The 20,688-nt window shown below is 37.6% G+C and overlaps 1 long non-coding RNA gene across 1 annotated transcript in view; it reads left to right on the forward strand.

The window, feature by feature from the left end:
- Positions 1 to 20,688, forward strand: part of LOC146543615 (uncharacterized) — a 157,560-nt gene that overhangs the window by 48,199 nt on the left and 88,673 nt on the right. The window contains exon 3 of the long non-coding RNA XR_014885594.1: positions 16,139 to 16,295. This is a non-coding gene — a long non-coding RNA (uncharacterized LOC146543615). The remainder of the gene's footprint in view (positions 1 to 16,138; positions 16,296 to 20,688) is intronic.

Consider the following 20,688-nt stretch of genomic DNA (forward strand, 5'->3'; position numbering starts at 1 on the left):
CTGCTGGCTGCTTGAGTGCTGTAGGTGCTGTAGAGCCTTACTCTTTTCTGGGTTTAATGAAGTTGCTGTTGCTGGTTGTGCTGGACTTATTTAGGCTTTTAGGTGTTTATGTCTTCATTACAGCAGTATCCAAGCATGGGTGGTGTGCTGTAAGGCTGTGAAATCTTTCCTTCTTCTGATACCTTTTCATGCCAGCACAAGGCATGCCTCAGTCTTCACTATCAGATGCTCTTCATGCAGCCCTCGAGTGGATGGGACAGAAGGTAGGGTCTGGAGGAACAATGTCCCCCCCATTGTAAGTGAAGATCAGGTTCGTGATCACCTGAGGAGCCTGAACATCCATCTGAAAGTCTGTCTGTCCCAGTGAGGTGCATCCCAGAGTCTTGAGGCTGATGTTGTCACCAAGCCACTCTCAACAATATTTGAAGAGTCTTGGCAATCAGGTGAAGTGAAGCTAGTGCTAGTGCTAGTGAAGCACTGGAACAGGTTGCCCAGAAATGTGGTGGGTGCCCCATCCCTGGAGACACTCTAAGGACCAGTCTCTGGGCAATGTGGTCTAGCTGTAGATGTCCTATTCATTGCAGGGAAGCTGGACTACGTGACCTTTAATGGTCCCTTCCTACTCAAATGATTCTATGGTTCTAAGGAAAGACAAAGTATAGCTCTACCCTTATTTCAATCTCTGTGGAGGTAAAAAGAAAACAAAACAAAAATAAACAGCAACAACAAAACTAAGGACAGGACCATAGAACATGTAGTTTCTAAAACAAAATGAAAGTCTGGTAATTTTATTTTTCAAGAAAATTCATTTTTTGTTCACAGCTACTCTCGCTACTTGGTATAGGGAACCACAGGGAACACTTGCAATGCATTATTTGGTTCCTTCATGTAAAAAGTTAAATCACAAACATACTGGAATGAGAGGACAGCACATTAGCCATCACATCCATCTTTGAATAAAACACCAGATACATGGAAGCAAAATCCTTTTCTCAGCCTGTAAAGTTTATAAAGCTTGTACATTCCACTGGTCTAGCCACAGAGACTGAAGAACCCACATCCAATCATTGCCTTACAGTCATCAGCAGAACCTTCAGTTTCACTGCAGATGGGAGCAGAAAATGAAAAACAGTTTCTCTAACTGAGGCTTATTTTAATGTGCAACTGGTGCTGGAACTATGTTGTTACAGCAAGTTTCCTTTAGAAGACAGATCTAAAATAGATTTTGGCTTAAAAAAATGTGTTAGAGTTTGTAGTGTTTTAGTAATGTTTTAGAAGTCCTGCATGAAGATCAAGCACCTGGATTGTCTAATCCCTTTCTATGACTGGTTGAAGTGTTTTAATAATCAATAAGTGGCTTATATTGCAAAATAACTTCTGGCCGAGATGGGAAATCACAAAAACAGCTGCATCACATGTTTAATTTGGATAGTTGTATTGCAAAGCTCTATTTTTCTTTCTGTACTGTTTTTAGACCTATATACGGAAGCCTTATAGGGAAATGAGATACCCCTTTTCATCTTTTCTAAAAGACTAATATCCTTTACCTTTGTAATTTCTCTTGCTACCATCCAATATGAATTCTACTTGCTTCATTGCTTTAGCTTCCAAATGAGTCAGCCCAGTACACCACCTGGAAAGTGCCAACATTGTTAGGACTTTTAAATGATAGCCAGACTGTTAGAAATGTTTTGGCCAACTATCTTTCTGGGTGATTTTTAGGGGGAATCCATTCTGTGAAATGGCAGTCAGAAAAGGACTGTGGCCACAGACCTTAGTTCCAAACATGACTAATTTCTTGTCTTTCTGAATTAAAACTCAGAACATTGTCTCATGATGACCCTGAAAGTAAATAGCTATAAGGAACAGAGTACAAGAAGAGAACTCTTACTAGTTGAACCTCTGTTGAATGACCAATGGGTTGGGAGCAGTGTGATCACTCTAAAATGGGGCTATAGATGAGTGGCCAGCAGTGTTTATTCTGGGAGTATTTTTGGAACATGAGATCCCTTTTCAGCTAACCAGTGTTTTGCCACCCAGGTGGAAATACTGTGTTTTGCTTTTTCTTATATTTAACCTTACCAATAAACTCAGTTTCATTTTATGTTTCTATTCTCCAGAGTGCACTGCCAGAGTGGTAAGAAAATATGCCTGTCTGTTGTTCCAGAGGTGACAGGCTATGTTGAACCCTTGTTTCTTCCATTTGTCTTAGACTGTGACTTGTGGATGAAGTTTTCCCTCACTGGATCTTGTTATCTTTCATGAATTGAACTCTTAGTCTGAGCTGTAATTTTGTTCAAAAGCCTAAAATGATACGTACAATGCTTGCACGTTAGCAATTCTTCTTAAATTACATTATATAATACGTAAGAAATAATTAGTAATAACACTATTTTCTCTTTTTACTATTGATTTTAAAGGACTTCTGTAAAAGATAAACAATTATTACACCAGATGAAACTTGATATAGATACTTGATAGATAGGTAAATACAGATATTTTACAAGCTTGTGCTGATCTCTGTGAGTTACTTTTCTAGCTGTCATTATCCGTAGCCCACAAGAGTATTTTGAAGTGTCACAGTCATTTGTGGTGGCCAGTCTGTTACTTTTTCTTTCTTCAGAAGAATTATAACAAAGATTAGAGTGCAAGTGCTACTTACTCTTTACTACAAGTCAGGCTCTGATTGTTTTCTAATCTCTAATTTTTGCCGAACAAAGTAAAAGAATTGTCTCTAGAATACACTTAAGGGGTAAGAAGCAAATGTAATTGTTCTAACTCCAAAGAAGAAAACAACAACAGCAATCAAGCAGTCTTTCAGATCCAGCCCCTCAAAATACCTGCTCATCCTTATAGGCTTGACAGTTATCTATGAGCAGGCATAATAGTCTGTGGTGATGTACAATTTGATGCTAGTTTCTAGAATTACAGAGGATAGAATGCCCAGTTAATGGAATTACATTTAGTTCATATTATTGAGGACATGATTATATTGAAGTGTTCTCTGTTTTTTTCAGGTGTATCGTTCCACACTTTCTTCCACATCTAGTAATGGGGAAGGCAGGATGGTCTGAACACCATTTCTGATCATGGAGTTCTGATCATGAACTCCAGGAGTCTGGAAATGTTCGTCTAAGCCATCATCTGCTCCACTGTAGCAGAGGAAGCCAAAAGAGTCAGAGGCTTAGGAGACCAAGCAGGTCATTGTAGTATGTTCTGTGGATCCACACAAGCGATTCTGCAGACCCTTCCACTTGAAAGATACGGGTTATCTTGTGGAGAGGAAACAAGGAAGTCTGATGACAGGTTTCAGGATGTCATGGAGGAAAAGAGAGCTCTCTTGAGGTCTACTTAACTATAATCTTAGGGCACAAAAGTATCAATGAGTTTATTTTCTGGTTCTTTGCCTATCCCTTTTGTTACAATATCTGTGGGTAGAGTAGGCTGGATGGTAGATCTGTGACTACCTAAAATTGCTTTTACTTGCTCCTATAAAAGTTATTCTTTGAGTTTCCAATGCAACTTAGATGGTCATTAACCCCAGGCACATATGTATACACACAGATGAATTAGCTATGTGTGACTCTTTACTATAACGATTTTTAAAAGTAATGCAGGAAACACATCTATAGTTTTCAGTAAATTAATTCTTTTTAAATCAACAGCTTTTGAACATCTTTAACCATATCATGTCAGTTCTTTGAGTCATTAAAAAGGAGAATATCTTTGATTTGACTGGCAGCAGCAGGCCTCCAGATAACATTAATAACATCTGGAGTTGAGTATAGTCAATATTTCCACTGTGATGAGGTATTTTTGGCAGCATTTTGTTAATCAGAATCTGATGCTTAAAGCCTAAATATGGTACTTGGAGAGCTTTCATATTTGTAACCTTGCCATTTGATAAATTGCATTAATTTAGTCAACCTAAGCACTTTCATTTGAAGAATTCTGATAATTCCGGGGAGGAACCTGGATGCTTGGTTCCTAAATAACCTACTGCACTCTTTTTTTTTATGGCTGCTTATGCATTTATGTGTTCCACCTGCTGCAGTCAAACTCTTTGAGCAATCAGTATCTTGAGTGTCTTCAGGTATGCTTTTTTCTGATGTTGCCAGTAGGAAATGTATGCCTTCAGACAACAAAGCCATGCAAAAAGAACGGTCATATGAGTTTGGCACTCATGCTCTCTAAACATAATACACTTAGTGTAATTCAGCTAAAGGGGGAAATGATAGAACACAGACAACTGGAGATTCACACTGAGGAAAAATAAACTACTGTAGGCTTTCCTAAAGCAAAAAAATTGATTGTCATATTAAGATGGGAAAATGTCAGATTTCCTTGATTTGTGCGGTGTAAGTGAAGCATTTAAGAAGGGTTAGAGGTATTGTTTTTGGCCGACTGCAATTTCAGGCAAGCTTTGTTGTGCTGTTTAATCCTAACTTCCGAGAAGCAGATGGGATAATTGCGTTTTCCCTTAAACTTACTCTTCATATTTTACCTGTGTGATTACGTCTGCCTGTTTTAGAGCATTTTCTAACAGCCAGAGTAAAATCCCTAAGAAAGGGTTTTTATTCAATCTTAACTATTTAAATAAAATGAAAAAAAAACAACAAAAAAAAAAACCAAAAAAACAACACCCTTTTGAGCAGAAATGAAAGCAATGATATATTGCTTATTTTATTTTAATATTATTTTGCATTTATTTACCGAGTGTTTGTCTGTTACTGTCCTCTGGACTCAGTGAAACTGGCTTTGGGACTTTCCCTTTGTTCCTGAAATATACTTGACCTCTGGCAGAATTGCTTCTGAGGGATGAAGATGCTTTGAGAAATGTCTTCACAAAGGTTCATTGCCATGACAAGTTTAGACTCTTTCACTTGTCACAGTTTTGGTGATCGTTTACTTTTTAAAAGCTAAGCCATTACAGACCTAGATTATACCTTTTGCATACAGAAAATCTTTTTATAGTTAATTCATTATTCCAGCTTGGGAATCTTGCCTTCAACAAACATACTTAATACACATAACAATGTCTTTTGGCTGTGTGCACTTATGGCCCATCTGCTTGAATGGCATGGTGCCTGCTCCTTTGGGCCCAGGGTCTAAGTGATGATGGGTTTAATTTGGCATGGTATATGAACCACATAAATGCCATCACCTCTTCAGGAGGTGCCTTCTGTTAGTTGTACCATCTCTCAGGACATTGAAGCCACTTTAAAAGTTACTACCCCCATTGATACCTCACTCAAATATTTGTAATATGACTAGGAGACAGAAGTTAAAGCCATTTATTTAGGGTGGTGGTAATATAATTTATTTTTGTTGATGTCAGTGAAATAAAGTTCTCAGAGAATATGAAAATGACAGACACTCAATGTGACAATAACATCCACATGTGATAATGATCTCATGGGAGAGAACTGCCTTGAAGAAATCCAACAGTCTTCATCACAAAACATGTGATGTACTTGCCTGTTACAGCCATAACGTAGTGACTGAATTTCTTTTGTCAGCACTAGGGAGAACATTATAACCGTCTGTATTTTGAAAATATACAGAGTATGCTTGATAACATCTTTGTGGCATCTCTGAAGGGTAGAATGAGGGACAGTAGTAAACTACATGGATTTACACAGCCCAAAATTCTAATTAGCATTTTGTAGATAAAAAAAGCCTCTAGTTCAGTAGTTATGTCCTTTCCCGATTTTTTCATAGTAGGAATGATATTCCAGCTAAGGTGATGCTAAAAGCATAAATAATCCTCTATGTAGGTGGTGACAGCATTTAGGAGATGTTAGAAATAGGCTTAGGAACTGACTGAACTGGAACTCATGGTACATGTATCCATGCTTTGATTGTTTCAGACTTTTTATGTGACTTCAGATATTTCACTGGTGAGCTTTAGGAACATGAAATACAGGCTTTCTGATTTAGTTATTGTGCTCGAGTTATTGTTGAGCTTTACCACTCATTAGCAATACAATGACCTTCTTTATCCCATACATTATCATATCATAGAATCATAGAATGGCCTGGGTTGAAAAGGACTTCAAAGATCATCTAGTTTGAACCTCCCTTCGCCAACCACTAAACCAGGCTGCCCAGAGCCACATCCAGCCTGGCCTTGAATGTCTTCAGGGATGGGGCATCTACAACCTCCTCGGGCAGCCTGTTCTAGTGCTTCACCACCCTCTGAGTGAAAATATCAATTTGCGTCTGAATAAAGTAGAGCTTTTGACAATGGAAAAACTGCGGTGTGTTTCTGATGTAGCTACTTTGATGGTGTAGTGGAAATGCTAAGCCAGGGCTTGAAGCAGTGATTGAGCACCTGGTGGGAAGGCAGGGCCAACCCAGGGAAGCTCAGGTGCATGCAATGTACCTGAGTGACAGGAAGTAATGGAGACAGGATCCACCCCTTCCCAGACCTCATTAAAGGGTTAATGGTGGAGGTGAGGCTGTTTTTCTGAAGATCCTTGCTTATTGGAGACCTTCCAAAGGTAAGTAGATTTTTGCCTTTGTTTTTGTGTCCACTGCTCCTGCATTTGAGTATGTGCTCACTTGCTGCAGCCGAAGACTTTGCTACTATGCTGTTATTGCTGTGCTTTCCACTGCATTACAGATGGAAAAGTGCAGGTGAATCTGAAAGCCTTTAGTGAACTTAAACTTCTCCTTCAATATACTTTTGGTAACTTCATGAAGTCAGGTGCACGCTCTATGTTTTGTCTCATTTAATTATCCTGGTTCATTTGTTAACACATTTGTTGCTTTCTTACTCCATGCGTATATTTTATGATACCAATACTTTCACTGATTTCTTAGTCCTAAGCACGTGGAACATCCCACAATTGATGGACTTCTTTTTTTAAATGCTTAAGTTTTCAACTGAAAGAATCTTACTTAGTCTGTGTTCTTATGCGGAAAATTGTGAACTCATTGAGTTTTTTGTGTTGTTAGATAGGGTTTTTTTTTCTTTTAGTTAATTTTTTGAAAAATTTGAAAATCTTCATAAAGGGTATCTACCTAAAGGTGAAGGAATAATATCTGAGACATAAAATCCTCGGGAAATAAACTGATTGACTATTAGTGATTTATCAACACAATGGTGTTTCTATCTCTTCTTGTTGCTCCTAAATAAATCTTAGAAAATTGATAACATTTTAATGTATGAGAGCTGCTCTGGAAGCAATACTTCCTATTTTATTATGTTAGCATACAGGATCAAAGGTGATGCTGGTGGTATGGCAATAGAGGTGGAACCCTCCTGCCAGCATTCCTTTACATTTTGTTGCTGTGTGACAGATGGCAGTAGGGAGGCAGTCTGACAAAATGGTGTCTGACATGGAAGTCTGTGTGAACCAAAGGTGTGTCACTGAATTCCTCCATGCAGAAGAAATTGCATCCATTGACATTCATTGTGACTCCTTGAATATATCTGGAGACCAAGCTGTGAATGTCAGCACAGAGAGGCAGTGGGTCTTGTGGTTCAGCAGTGACAATCGTGATGGTTGGTCACCTCTGCTGGTGCAGATTTTTGAGTGCAGCATGCAGTCTCTTGATCATTGCTGAAGAACATGCATAGCTAATGGTGGTGTCTACATTCAAAGGAGTGTTTTGTTGTTGAGTATTTTCTCTACTAGGTGGTGTTATTGTGCTTTTTATATCCGTTTTAATTTCCACAGAAATAAATAGGAGGCATTACTTTCAGATCAACCTATACAATTTTGGCTACCTTATTCTGGTGGTCAATCTAATATGTATTTTGTTATGCCAAATTACTCTTCTCACAGTTAGTGGATATAAATAAAAGCTCAAACACTCTTCTTTTGATTAAGGGAGCTGAAAAGTTTCTACGAAAAATGGAGTTTTATAGAAATAACTTTGGATTTTAGTTATGCTATCACTTAACCTCTTCTTTACCATTGAAATTTTTATCGTGACTACTTGAATAAAAATGGTTTTAGCAGTCTAGATACACGTGCTGTTTCAACTGGAGGCCTTGGTACTGGAAATGTCTTGATCCAAGGTACAGTGAATTCTGTAGGATTCAACTGATGATGCCAATTGTGCAGGGGCTCTGCTTCTGTCTCTGGCAGAGTTAGGCAATTAGCTCATCATTCCTATCTATAGTAATGCAGTAATTTTGCACAGTTGAAATTGTACTGAAATATACTGACAGATGAACAAGAAAGTTTGATTATTCCTATAAAGGTATAGCTCCCCAACACATATGACTTTTCCTGTTCATTGTTATGTTTCTCAAACAGTAGTGATGAACATTTGGTCAATGTCAAAGCAGAGCTTTAGTCTCCAAAGCCTTGTACTTCTCAAACACTGCTAATTGGTATCTCTGCCATGTGCAATTAGTCCCAGCCCTTCAAGTCTGCGATTGCAAGAGAATCTCAACTTTCAGTTAAAAAGTAAAATAAAAGAAAAAACTTTTCAGCTGATATTGCCAAAAGGGAAATGTAACTTGAAATGTGATCCAAGTGGCTTAAGTACACATAAGGAAATAACAGGAACTCCATGCTATTTCAATTTTGTAAAATTCATGGCTCTTAAGCCATGTTTAGAATTCCTAAGGACCTGGCTCATGATCTGTGACTGTGTCAAGCTGGCAGTCCTATGCTGTTATAAGTAACTCAGATCTCATGTACTCATAGAATGCAGTTGCATGTCACAGAGAGCTGTTTTCTTGTTCTGTTTTCTTCTGAGTGCTGATCTGGAGCTGGATTAATCTCATACTTCCTAGTGAAGTTAGCACTCCACATTTTGGGATGAAAAACTTAATCTGGTGTGGAGAACTTATTAGTAAGAGGCATATTGAATGCCAAAAAAAGTAAAGGCTAAATTTTCTTCTGTATATACTTATACGAGTGCTGTGATAAAAATGCTTGCTGTTCCATGGCATATAATATCCTGTGTCACAAGTTGGCGTATAATGAATTTGGCAGGTAGAATAATATTTGTAATTACAGGAAATATTTGGGCTGTTTCACATCTCATTTCTAGCACCGTGTTTGATTCAGGATCCTTTGGCTAAGACTATCAGACTCAGTAATTTTTTCCTCTCACAGATGATTGTTTTCCCATGCAGCAGAGATATACCCTGCCATTAAACAGCAATTGATGAGACCAGCATGGGGGAACTCCAATTCTCTCTCCCTCTGTACAAGGGGGTGCTGTTTCTGCTTCTTCTGGATGGATTCCCTAGACTCAGCAGCTTTCAGTGTTTGTTAGTCTCTTAGCACTTAGGGCTGTGGGGCACGTCAGACTGCCAAGCAGTAGGAAATTAGTTAGGTCAGTTAACATCTCTGAACAGGGGTTTGAAGGTTAAAAAAGATTTTAGAACACTTTCCTGGGTGCTGAAATAGTACAGTCTGTTTTGCTGCTGAAGCAGGTTGGAGGAGAGCCAAAAAAATCCCTCTGGCTCTAGATTGTATATGAATTGAGTTAGAAGAGAGATCACTTGTTCTTGTGGATTGACAGGTATTTTCAATATTTTACAGCATGATTTCATTACTCATAGTTAGCCAGATTTATTTTGTCCTGCTGCAGGCGCTTATTGGACTCAGAGGTAGATTTAATTTTAATAGAGGTTTGGACCTGGTTGTGGTTATAGTACTATTAGTCTGGAGTGGAGAAGGGAAATCAAACTTGGATTGTTGATTTGCTTCTTGGCTGAAATCTTATCAAGAGGGAAATAAATCTGCAGTAATAAAGTTGTTCTTGACATTTCCTTATGCAGAGGACACAAAGATGATGATTAAATGGAGGTTACACATTAAAACTTCATAGCCAGAGAAGGGGAGAAAGGACAGAGTAGGTTACCTACCCGTCTCATTGTATGCTGGGAAATGCTGGTCTTTGACTTTACTGCAGGTAGACTATATTGTGCCAATTTAAGTTATTTATGGGTTTTTTGATGATTTGTTTACATGGGGGATTATGAAGACATCCGTGGTTAGCCATTACACTGTGACTGGGATTTCTTTCCAGTCCGGTTAAACAAGACAGGAGGGTCAGATAAAGATATGTGCTGGAATGGAGTGTTTTTTCCCACTTATTCCTATGCTGAAGATAAGATTTTCTGAGGACCATTTTAATTTGCATTCTGAATTTTTCTTCCTTCTCTCAAATTTCTCTATGATATTGAATGCAAACCTATACTGGTTTAAGTTGAAAAGCATTGGAGATGAATGTGCAATTTCTGGGTAGCTCTCAATATTATATTGGCTGGAACTTTTATTTTGGTAATGGCCCTGAAGAGAAAACAAGGTTGTGGTCTTCACACTCGAGAATTTGTGTACGCAGAAATGCGGCTTTCCAACTTTTGGCCTGCACAGAGGGATTCTATATCCTTTGCTCTACAAGGCTGAATTTCTGTGCTTTTTTTTGTGTCCAAGTTTTGTGCATCTTTGTCCATCAAACATAAATTGATTAGGGCTGGATCTTGCTGTATGGCTTTTACAGGACTGTAACTGGAAAGATGAGATCACAGGAAATCGCGTAGCCCAAGACGGTGCCAGTTGAACTCTGTGCTACTTCAGTTATTTCTCTAACCTACCTTCAATGATTACCCAATTATGGAGATTCCATAACCTCAGAAATAATGTGGTGCTGTTACATTTAGAAATATTTGCCTTATGTCTAATCCTTCTACCTACTGTTTTATACACAAGACGTGTGCAAAGTAGTGTTTTGTTTGCTCTTCTTTTTCTGTATCTAGAAGTTGTTATCACAAAGCTGTTTCAGTATCCTCTCTGGAATAAACAACTTTGTCTTTCAATAATCCCTTGGAAGTTATGTTTTCTAGAAGTTAAAAGGCTATCTGCTATATATGAGAGGACAAGGTTGCTGTGTGAAATTCTGTGGGAAATAATCCATATTCCAAGATGTGCTAATGAAATATTTCATAACTTCATTAATATGAACTAGAGCACTATCATTTAAATTCATGAGAGTTTGCATTCCTAGAGTGTGGTTGTTAACGTAGATATTACTTCAACTGAGAACAAGCATTTTAGCATAAAATAAAAGAAAGATATAGCCATAACCGTGGCATCAAACAGCAATACAGTGGCAAAGGCTTGGTGTTTAGTTTAGCAGGATGCTTTGATCATTGAGTTGTAGAATATCAAGGTTCTGCTGATGCTAGTAATGCCAGTCTTCTCTTTTATCATTATTCAAAACTTGTATTTCTCATTACACCCCTCATAATGCTGTAGGTGATGCTGGGTTTTAGTTGTTAACTGTCCATTTAGAATGCGAATGTGACTTTTTACTACTTTTGCATGATCAGCTTGACTTAGATATGTTTTTTCCATTGTTATCAGTTATTTTAATGATGCAGAGTATCCATAAGTTCTTGTTATTCTTGCTTCAGAGCAGTATAGCAGGATTGAGGTTTTCCAGCAGAGCATTAAAATAAGAAGTATTCTCTTTATTCCTATCTACTCTGTCTTCTCATTGCTTCCTTTTGCTTTTTTTTCTTTTCCTCTTTCATATTTCTTTTGTTAACAAGTCTTTATTGATACTATACAGCCTTCTGAGATTACCTTGGATTTGAGAGGAATTTGATGGAGCCTTTTCATCACAAGACCTGCCAGAAATGTATCAAGGCCTCTTTTTCACCCTTGAGACAGACACAAGGACCAACAGGAATGAAACTTGATCTCTCTTTAGAACAGTGGATGTTCCTGTTTGAACTTCCTTTCCTTCTCTTTTTTTTTTTTTTTTTTAAATTTCCTCATCCCACATTCCATATGTAGCTGGTAGGTAGAGCAGGGCCTCAGTACATTGTCAGCCAAGAAGCAGCTGTCTTAATTCATTTCTTAACTACTTAGATAATCTTACAGAAGGAGAGGAGAGTCTGAGAAAGGCATGGAGATACTCTTCTGATAAAAGCAAGAGGAAGTGCTGCTCGCTGTTGTGCTCTTCTAGTGTTGGGCTAAGTGGCTGGTCTGTTAGCAGATGCTCATGACATCAGCATCTAATTCTAATTTGTTCATTTCTGTGTCTAAAAGACTTTTTGTATTAACGTATGTCCCTGTAGCTGGTATATCTGGCAGGAACCCGCAAAACTAGCTTCATAGACAGAACTCTAATGTCTGAGGTTGCTCTCACCCCCTCTTTATCATGTGGTCTGCACCTATTCTGCACAATAGAAGTACATTTGTTGCTTTTGATGACAGAGTAGTCTGGTTTCATTTTAGAAAGAGCTTTGCTATTCTGTGTGAAGGCTCTTGGTGAAATTGTGGCTATAAAATGTGGGCCTGGCCCAGGTGTTCTGACACTGCACGTGGTGCAGGTTTCTCCCATGTAGAAATAATGCAGCTGTCCCAGCCATCCCAAACATTGAAGTCTGAAGCTGTGTTTCATAGTCACTGTTGTCACTTGCACAAAAATGATGGATTTGTCTTACTCCTCACAGGATAGCAAAGAGAATTCAGAGTAAGAAGAACTGTCCTAACTACTTGAATCTGACTCCTAGTGGGATATATTTTTCTATGTTAATTCCTATTAAACTATCAATGGGCAATAGACAAAAGACTTAGAAACACGTAAGAGATTGATGTAGAGCTACTCTGCTGTTCCTGTTACAATTGATTTAGAATAATTGAATCACTTTCCTTTAGAAATCACTTATTCTGTGGAACGCTGTAATATTCTGCAATACCTTTTGTTCCTTTAGCTAATAGACCTTTATGATAAATGTATATCTGCACTGACAGATGCAGACCATTTGAACTCTAAAATATTAATTTTAAATGTACCTATGGCTATTTTTAATAGTAATTTAAAATGATCCTAAAAAGCACATGTTGAGATAATGAGATCCATAAATATTGGTTGGCATTATTGATTCACATGTATTGCTTCTGTAGATTACTTCCATTTTCCACAATTCTTTTCATGTCCGCACTAATTAGAGGGGTGGATTTTAAAAGTATTTATTTATACTGATTCTTGCACAAATACAATGAAATAAAATTCTCCAGTGGGAGCAGAATTAAGCCAGGGTTAACCACTGTGGAAAAATTCAATCCTTATTTTTTTTTTAAAGATGAAGGGAAAGTGTTTAACTTGTATAAGCAGTAAGGGAATAACTGTCCCTTATCTGAAAAACCCGGGGCAGCTTTCCTTATTTCTGCAGTCTCAGCATAAGAATCTTTCTCTGGGGAATGTAGAGGCAGGTATGTGCTGTAGGAATGAAAAATAATTTTCAGTGGAAACAAAGGAAAACAACTCAGACTTGTCCAAGACAATATCTGTAATTTTGAGTGAGCAGCAGTTCCTAAAGCAGCTACTGTCTATGGTTAGGACAGAAGAATTAATGTTATTGGGATTTAGTGTGATACTCTGTATTCTCTCCTTCCTCATGTAATTTATCCAAGCAAAACTAAGGTTTTGCCAAATCAAGAAAAGAAAGATGGAACTGATCTACTCTGTGAACCTAAAATGGTTCAATTATACCTGTTCATATTTGAGATATACCTTTTCATGCTGGGGTTTTTTTGGTTACTATGAACCTGTCTCAGAAAGATCTTGAGGTAACCAAAATAAGCCACATCAAAAGATTGCTCAGAAAACTTTAAAGCGTAAGTTGGTTGCGGCAGCTGTCCTCCATTAACAAAGAGCAACCTTGTTATAACAAATATTTTCTTACAACGTAGTTGTTAATAACTCATCATTTGCTATTGGATAGGTACTAGTGAAGAGAAAGTAGGCTGTACAGGGGTTATAAATGATGGTCTTTACTGGATTTAAGAGCTGTCTAAAGTGCCACTATACTTGCTATCATTCCTGTCGTTTATCAGTATGTACCATGAACTTCATGCACTTGGAAGTGACTTAAAAAGATGGGACTAATATGTTGAATAGTGGGATGTACTATTTGAATTAGACTGCAGCTTTTGAATGTTTAATTTCTTAATGTAAGGAGTGTAATTTTCATATGGAACTAGTTTTCTTTGTGTTTGTCATCCGCTTTGAGATTGTGAGGCTGAAATACTTGCAGTGCATGTTTTCCATTCATAAAGTTTCTTTCCAACAAGGTAAAAGAAAAACATAGTGACAAATCTAACATGGAAGAGATGACATGTCAGCATTTTATTTTATTGGACATTGACAATATAGTATATCACTAAAAGCAGTTTTAGAGTCTAGGAAACAGCACTATTGATCTCCTGGAGTCCTGTTGCCAAAAATTGTATTAAAAACTTAACTCTATGATGTGTAGCCTCATGGTAGCAGCATGGCCCGGAATGAACTTTCCCAGAGATAAGGAAGCTAAGAGTTCCAGTGACATGATAAATTTACTAAGGGAAGTATGTTGCCTGTTTGTTGGCCTTAAGTAAACTGAATTGTTCAGTACCAAGAGGAAGACTGATACTTCCAGGATTTCTGTTTCAAAGGAATTATCCAGAAGTAGAACAATTGATGTGCTATTGGATGCCTCTTCTACCCCAATCTCCTTCTGTTCTCAGTTAAACACAAATTATATTTTTCCATTTATCATCTGTTTTTAAAGAGCAAAGCTGAAAAAGGTGGACATAAATGTATATAAAGTTCTCGTGTAAGTAATGGATGGATTTTCTATATCAGAAACAAAAGGTTTACTCTACTTTTTCCATATTAAAAGTTATCTGGAAAAATTTGCTGTTACGTGCCTAAAGGTGCAAAATTAATCAATACCAGTGAAATGAATTGCTATAGATTGATACTTGTTAATTGAAATCATAATTTGAACCTCTGGTAAAATGGACTAAACTCCTATTTAAGGATGGCTTCTTGTTTAGTTTGAGTTTAAAAAAATATTGCACTTAAAGTATTGTTTAAATGCAGGTTTAAGGTTTAATACTGCATAAGATTTAAACAGTTAACATATGAGAGACTGCATATATTCTAAAATCTTGTACTGCAGTACAAACAAGTCCATAAATGCATACAGCTTTGGAAGAGGATGAGTGAATTTATAATTCAAGCTCTGGTTTTAAAAAGTGAATGAGTAACTTTGTTTCCTGAAAACCATGCTCAGTTCCATTCTAAATGGACTTAAATTTTCTTAGTAGTTTAGGGCAGAATATCCAGATGTGATTGCCTGGAGAAAAAGAAAAAGCACAGTGATATTCATTGTGACTTTCTGAAGAAATCTGGAGACCAAACCATGGATATGAGCACAGTGAGGTGGTGGGTGGTGCTTTTCAGCTTTATTCCCAATAACCATTGTGATTTGTACTTATTCTAGCTTTACTCAGTGACTTATTACTGTTCTGTAGATTTCAACATTTCATCTCTATCTTTCATTTCATTCTACGTTGGTTAGGATAATAAGTATTTCTACTAAAAAAAAAAAAATCTTCACATTCCCAGTTCAGATCTACTTTTAATCATTGGAGAAGTTGGAACATGTTGAGACCATTAATAATATTTGTGTGTGCCTTAGGATTTTGTCAGCAGTGATCTGTTTTATGTAGATGACCAAGTGCTGTGTTTTAACCAGGTATTCAGCTTTATTAGTTATTGGCCAGAAAAAAAGTCTTAATAGTTTTAAGAAAATTGCTTTTCTAACCCCTCAAAATATCAACAAAGAAACCAACCACCTCTCTGCCTTGAAAAGGGAGTGCAAAGATGCCTTTCATGATGTGAGATATATTCATGAAGTGCAGAAAGCTAGTAGTCCAGCTTTTCATGTGGAAAGGCACACATTCATATTTCTGTGGACACCAGTCCGTCCATTCCCTTCTCTGTCTCCAAGTGTCATATAAGCTCTAGAATTTGTATTTTTGAGTTACAAAACTGAGGCATTGTTTCTGCTATAAGAACAGTAATGTTTCTTCTCTGTTGAAATGCAATGAAAGATTGTGCTGTAAGTAGTCTAAATCCTTAGATATGGAGACTTTAGCCATATGGAACACAGACATGGCCTTTCATTTATGTGGGGAAGTAAGAAAGACTTCAGCATGGGAAGAAAAAAGAGCCATGGGATAGATGCAACCATAGCTCTGCTCTGTATTCATGCTGTGTTCTATATCCTCCTTTGTCTGTCCTACAAACTGAAAACACGTGGTAATTATGTCTATGGATTTTGTTCTTGGTGTATCCTCTAATTCTGTTTTATTTGTAATTTTAGATGGACTCAAAGCTTTAGTCCCAGATTTACTGCAACATGGTGTGCTGTTGATTTCTCACAAAGAAGTCACCAGAAGCGTAGCTCTGAGAAGCTTTTTCTCCAAAAGAAATGACGTGATTACAGCTCAGAAGCTAAGGAAGCTGCCAAAAACCATAAGGTAACAATTTAAATGAAAACATGCTGTTCTTCTTCTGAAGCATGGTTGTATTTTGGGCAGGCATTGATTGAGAAAGCTTAGGGGAGAGTGGGAAAAGACAGCTACTAACTCAGAGCATTTTTATCCAAATTGAGTGAACAGTTTTCACTTGTTAAATCTACTTATAACTTGAGAAGTGAAGAGTGCTTTTTTCAGTTCTTCTCAAGAGGTGGAAAACCAGTGGGAAGAGTTCAATACATTATTTGAAGAAGGAATGGAGTTGAAAGAACACTTAAAAGATGGGATGTGTATACAGCCAAATGGAAGGGATGGATGTAGTTTGGTCTACAGTCATCAGAATAATGAAGAAAGATGTCTGAGTGTGAAATACCACCTATTATATGAACACTTACCTTTCCTGAAATGGAAATGGGACAGAGAAATAGCCAATTTCACTGTGCCCTCTAGACTATATGTGCCATAACTTTGTTTAAAAAAATGTCAGTTTAGGACTTCCATTAGAGAAGGCAAGAGGAAATACTAAGAAGTGTAGGTATTATTCCTTTGGCTGTAAGTGCTTGTGTGTGGAGAGAGTGTGTGCCAATGGAAGCATGTATAGAAATTCTTCCTAAGGAGATGTTTTTCACGTGCTTAGTGCAGGAGGAAGATGCAGGAAACTTATCTTGGTGGACTGGGCTTGTTCACAGGTCAATGTAACAGGAGGTTAGACTGTGGCCACCTCACGAGCCCAGGTTATTCTGTGAGTTGAAAACTCACTGAGGCAAGTGCAGCAGTTAATATTGAGCCTCCTTACTTTTATATCACTCTAGTATGGATCATGTTTTAAAATGACCTGTTTTCTGTATGCTTATCTTCTTTGAATAACCTTTGTTTACATGTACACACTTTCATGTCTCACATTTCCCTCAGTATGAAACATGTTGTTTTTTACAGTGCCTTCCTTATGCTTAAAGTGTCTGTGAAGTTTTTATTCTTTCCGCTGAAGGCAACAACTTCTCATGAGAGACCATAAAGGACAGCCTGTTAATCAATAGTCTAATGACATTTTGTGGCAAAGTGGAGGGAGCAAAGCTGAGACTACAACTTGATTATAATGTTCCTGTACCTTCTTCACTATCTCTTTGTTGATTGTTAGAATTTGCTGTTCCCTACATCTCTTGGTCCAACTTTTGCATAGCATGGTTTTGTTGGGCTGATATACTCACTTGATAACAGGGCTATTTTCTCTGTGGTAGGCAGGGTTGAACTTTGAGGTTGAGAAACAGCGCGCAGACAATGTGGGTGAAGAGCAGTTACCTCTTTAACCAGGCTCAATGCATTTAGAAAGGTACTTCTGGTTAAGACAGAACACTTCTGACTGCTGTCTTAGTCAGTGTTGTGTTTAGTTACGATCTTCATTCAGGAGATACTTCCTTCAGGAAAGAAGCTTAAGATGTAATAGTCATGGATAGTCATTATCTTTCTGGAGGTAACAGATTAACATGGTGATAGTAACATTACAAAGAATTTGAAATAATTGCTTGCAGGATTAAAAGGACACTTATTTGACAGTTTTTCCCCCAAATTTTCCATGTGATAAAACATTTTACAATTACAGTTTCTGGTCCAGCACTTTTGCTATGACAATTAAACTGACTGTAGTTAGTAAGGCAGCATGAGAATTATATAGACGACACAAATAAGGCAGTTACTGTGTTAGCTGCTAAAATGAATCTTTGAAAAGTGACGTGAATACAAAAATTCAGAGAGAAGTACTTTGTTTCCTGGCTCTCTTTGCTAATGCTTTTTTGTTCCTTCTCTTGTCCTTCCTCCTCCTTCCAAGACAAAAACAGAAATGTAAAGCTTGTCTGAAGCATGGATGAGCACTTCACTTAAAAATTAGTTAAAAAAAACAAAAAACAAAAAACAAAAACAACAAAAAACAGACACATTCTGCTTAATTCATTGCAGCCTTTATGCGTAAGCAAGATGTTACGCTTCATACTGCTTGGTATGATCACTAATCCCTGAGGACTTCGCACCTTGTGTGTTCTTCCTTTTCGAACTGCTCATGTTTTACCAGTTCTAACTGAATGTGTAAATCTTTGGAATGTGCTTTGAGTGTGGTTCTGTTTTGACTTGAAGGATTTTTTTTTCCAGTATGTGAAAAAGAAATCTCTTTGCCTTCTGAGTGAAGTACTGAGATTGCAGATACTTACAGAAGAAGTAATTTTGCGGATATTTCCATTTCAGTTTAATTCTCTTTGAAATGTATTTTGTAAGAAGGAAAACTCATACTGATTCATACTTTTCAGCTTGTTGGTTAAGGGTACTTGAGGTACTCTAGGTAGGCTACTTGAGAGTAGTCGAGACAGCCAGAGTAGTGCCACTGCAAATCATAGAATCGTAGAAATGGTCGAGTTATATGCTTGCAGGCTTTGCTAGGAACTGGGCTGAACAGAATTGTAGCCTTCCTTATTCACAGGGCCACGTACATTCTCAGGTTGTCAAAATTTTCAGTGTGTAATGACAACATTGAAATTTGGATCAAAATGGGATGGTGTTGCTATCTCCAGGTATGTCCATGTTCCTTATATCATCTTAAAGTTTTGCCACTTGTTATGTGACAGAACGGTGTCCTTGCTTTATGAGGGAAGAATTAATTGCTTTTTAGTGATATGCCTCAGTGGTGTGTATTTTTCATTCTTTTTATTAACTATTGAACTGTGAAGAGAAGTTACTCATGCTGGAGTTGTGTCAACCTCTTATACAGCAGACAGCTATATAATAAAGTGTTGGTGTAAGTTTGTACTGATAATTAGTCTGAGAGCTTATCTTCCCTCTAAAAAACATGCAGTGCTTAACTAAATGCATTTTCAAGTGCCTCTTGTGAAAGACAACTCTTCCTTCCAGTAGTGTGTTGGTGTTTCAGGAAACGTGTTTTGCTGGAGTGTGACTTCAGCTGAAAGTGCTTTGAACTTGGCTTTCAGCAAGGTAAGCAAGGCAGTCTGATTTCCAGCCAACAGCCCCTCTTTTTTTTTTTTTAAAGTAATTCCTTGTTGTGCCGAGTCTCATGTTTCTTTCCTCTAGAAGCACCTGAAGTTTAAGTACATGTAAATCAGACACCATGCTGTGTTTCTCAGTTATTGTATTTAAAAGTCTTGCTTTCAAGCCTCTTAAACTTTCACAAACAAAACAAAAAGTGGATGCTATAGTTTTGGGAGTGGAGAACAAGAATTTCAAATTTATGAACAAAGAGCAAATATATCTTAAGGGATTTTATTAAATTTTTTTTTAGATTGCCTTTTTCATCAGTAGTTCTGAAAACACTTTTTAAGGGAGTTTGACATTATTGTACTGTTTTTGCAGTATGAAAACATATGAACACCATACTATCTCGTACCAAGATCACTTAAAAACTGGGTGGCTATTCTAGAGTCCAACACTTTCTTCAAGGCTGAAATATTTTTTTCTTTGAGTAGCTGTGAGTTGTGAGTGAATTTCCTTAGGAGACGGTAACCTGATTTCACTGATGTTAGTCTTCACTGATTGTCAGTGAAGGGCAAGATGTTCTGCTTGGAATGCTTGTCTCCTGAGATGCCAAGACTTTTGCAGGCAAAAGTGTTCATATGACCATTTAGCTGCAAATATGGCTTTATGCAGTACTGTGAAAATTATCTGCATTTCTCTTGTGAGCTGGAACTGCTTATTGCTACCTTCTAAAGAGTTCACTTTTAAGCATCTGAGACATTCCTCAGAGACCTGTGCTTTAGAAAACTTGGTCTGGCGTAATAAATATTTGAGTATTAAGAGTGAGGGTGAGGAAACTGATAGATGTGGATCTACCATAATTGCTTTCATAAAAAATGGAGTTAAGAAGTCCGTTTAATCCATTACTTACTCAGTAGATGGATAGTATCTATAATTATATGTAATATCTATAATGTTCATATTATAGTATAATAATATTATTATAATAATGATTTAGGTTATTTAGAGTACTGTGTCCAGTTCTGGGCTCCTTAGTACAAAAAAGACAGGGATCTCTTGGAAAGAGCCTAGCAGAGGGCCACAAAGATGAAGGGCCTGGAGCATCTCTCCTATGAAGAAAGGCTAAGTGAACTGGGTCTGTTTAGCCTTGAGAAAAGATGACTGAGAGGGGACCTGATCCAGGTCTACAAATATCTAAGATGTGAGGGGCAGAGTGGTGAGGCCAGACTCTTTTCAGCAATGTGCAGAGACAGGACAAGGGGGAATGGCCAGAAACTGCAGCATAGGAAGTTCTGCACAAATGTGCGCAAGAACTTCTTTATGGTGAGGGTGACGGAGCACTGGAACAGGCTGCCCAGGGAGGTTGTGGAGTCTCCTTCTCTGGAGATATTCAAGACCTGCCTGGACGCCTACCTGTGCGACC

This window comes from Meleagris gallopavo, chromosome 11, assembly GCF_905368555.1.
Source record: "Meleagris gallopavo chromosome 11, MGAL_WU_HG_1.1, whole genome shotgun sequence".
NCBI classification, from domain to species: domain Eukaryota; kingdom Metazoa; phylum Chordata; class Aves; order Galliformes; family Phasianidae; genus Meleagris; species Meleagris gallopavo.